The 2,648-nt window shown below is 40.2% G+C and overlaps 1 pseudogene; it reads right to left on the bottom strand.

Annotated features, from left to right (window-relative positions):
* Window positions 1-1,788: 1,788 nt before the first annotated feature.
* On the bottom strand, window positions 1,789-2,175 carry LOC142451072 (ER membrane protein complex subunit 5 pseudogene; annotated as a pseudogene).
* Window positions 2,176-2,648: the final 473 nt, after the last annotated feature.

Below are 2,648 nucleotides of genomic sequence, written 5' to 3'. Positions count from 1 at the left end.
GCATGGGACAATGAAAAGATTATAAGATTGGTTGTGGGTGCATAACCACAAACACCACTGAATTGTATATTTTAATGGGGTGAACATTAAAGAATGGGAATTATTTATCCATTTCCCCCCACTTCTCCTCAAAAGAGTAGCTTTGAATTGTCCCCAAAGAGAAGAAAACAAGAGGCTCTTGTTTCCAAATCAAGTCATACTTGAAGGTAGACAAGCCTGACTTAAGGAGCTTTGTCTTTGTACATTATTTTGATTTAAAAATCATTTTTAACCCTGAGTTCACATTCTAATTCAGTTCTAAATTATTTTGGGCTATTAGCATATTTCCAACTTGTTTCTTATCAGAGAACACTAGGGTCCACAGACAGACTGAGTTGGCAAGACAACAGGAGCCATCAATTAAAAAAAAACCCAGTGTCTGGGATCATGTCTTATCAGGCAGACTAAAAAGAGCTGGTGTTCCTTTTAAATGAGGAAAAAAAGCCATCCAGTATAAGGGTGTCAGGTTCATTTTCTATAGAAACTTTTGCATCAAGTACAAAGGCATCATAGACTCTTGCTGAAAGCATATTTCTTTTTCAAACTTGCTTCCCTTTAGTCCCATGTAGGTCCTCCACACCTTTCCCATTCAGCAAAAGCAATCTGCTCTACAAAGACACAATGCCTTCAGATATGAAAGTGCTGAACACATCCCCAAAGAATAAAGTTAGGAGGTATTTCCAACATAATCATCAGTTCAACTCCGTATCCTCATCCTTACCTTCATCATACAGTGAAGACAGGCACACCCAGGCTGCCCTAAATCAGGAACTTCTTAAATGAGCTTCATTTTGTTTTTAAACTAAAGATATTTCATCCAAATATTTAGAACTCATTTGGCCCAAATCTTTTGAAATCTAACTTCAGAGTAATGAGAAGTATTCTTGATTTTCCAAATTCACTAGATTGGTATGCAGTGAACCAACAGGGGGTTTCAATATGTTAAACTGTCTCAGTGACACACAACCACACAATCAGGTTTCCCCACTGATGACTCATCTACAAAGGCAATTATCCGTAGACTGTAGTTGCTTTGTCAAGCTTCAACTATCCTTACACTAGACAAGTAACCGGAGCAAAGTTTTACAGAAAAACAAAGGGGACGCAACTCACTCACAGCAAGCTGAGTTTGCTAAATCTATTTTGAAGACCAAGGATTTCTGACATAAAAACTACTGACATTCATACACAGAATCTTAGAAATGATGAAACGAGACGGAGGATCTTCAATAATCTTTGGGAGTGGGTTGAGAAGTCGTGAATAAATGAAATATTGCCTAGTATTGGCCGAAGAAGAGTCACTTTTTAGGGGGACTAAATAATGTATGAGGACCCCCATTTTGGTCTCCTTAGTAATGTCCACTTGTTGGAGCGGAGACTATTTTCCTTAATTCGTGCTGCCAAATGCAGTCATCGCACAGTAATTCCACTAGGATCCTAAACACTGCAGTGCACAAGAAACTACATCCAAGAAAACAAATAGCTAAACATCAATATTTCCAAAGAAATGTCATCAAAACCACGAAGTTTACATAAGATATGAATTTTTCTTAATATTCTAGTCCCTCTGAAAAAAGTTGATTCAAAGCTAACTTAAGTTGAATTAATGACTTGACTGACAGTGTACAAACAAAGGCCATAAATTCTGGTTTTATTAGATCTGAATTCTCCATAGAGACTGATGGGGGGGTGTAGTATACCCCAAAGCTCCAACTCTGTATCCTGTCCTGCTTTAATAATTCCTGAGTCTTAACGGCACAGTGATTCGAGTTTTCTGAACTTCAAAGAGGACATCCCATCTTGTTTTGAGGAGTTTGTTGAATCCGGAGGCCGGAACAGGACTCGCCCACGGTGATTGAACACATAAAATGACGGGCGATTCCTCAGTGTATCAAATGTCTTCTTTTTCAGTTCTGATGTAGCATCCATGTCTTTAAACTCCCCCGCCATAGGAACGATACCACAACAGGTAACTGCAAAGGCCAGGAGTGTTTGAAGAACGATGTCTACTGGCAGTGCCTCGTCTTCCTTTTCTGTCAGTCGCATATAAGAACGATGCTGCGTAGCCGAAAACGCTGCGTGGGCCAGGGCAAAGAGGCCGATGGCCAGCATCCCCTTCCACAGCAGCGGCGCCATGGTCCTCGAGGGCGCTGGCCGTTGCTGCTGCCGGTGGGCGGTTGTGCGCGCAGCGCAGCGCGTGTGCGTTCTCTTGTGATGTGTTTCTTTCCTCGTTCTTTCAATCTGTTAACTCAATTAACTCAAGACTTGATTTTTTTACTTCAGCTTCCTATGTGCTGAGTATGTTCTCTCCTTTGGGGTTTCTGAGTATCTTTACACATTTCCTTCCAAATCACTACTTTGTTTTCTTTAGTTATGCTTTGAAATTCCCTGGTTTGCCTCATTTACATCATTTCTTCCCTTTGCTTTTGGCTCTGGGTGTAGGTTCGCTTTTTACTCCTTGAGAGAAGTCTTTGGATACACATACTTGTTTAATTTAGGAGGCCCAAGCCATCTACTTTATCCCTTTCTGTGAATTTTTAGTTATATCTGGTAGACTGTTATAAATTTGAGCCCCAATGTTTGTCCTTGTTTTTTTGTTTTAGGTTTTA

The sequence above is a fragment of the Tenrec ecaudatus genome, chromosome 6, assembly GCF_050624435.1.
Source record: "Tenrec ecaudatus isolate mTenEca1 chromosome 6, mTenEca1.hap1, whole genome shotgun sequence".
Classification (NCBI taxonomy): Eukaryota; Metazoa; Chordata; class Mammalia; order Afrosoricida; family Tenrecidae; genus Tenrec; species Tenrec ecaudatus.
Note: the sequence above shows the minus strand (reverse complement) of the source record. Positions and strands in the feature narration are given on the sequence as shown.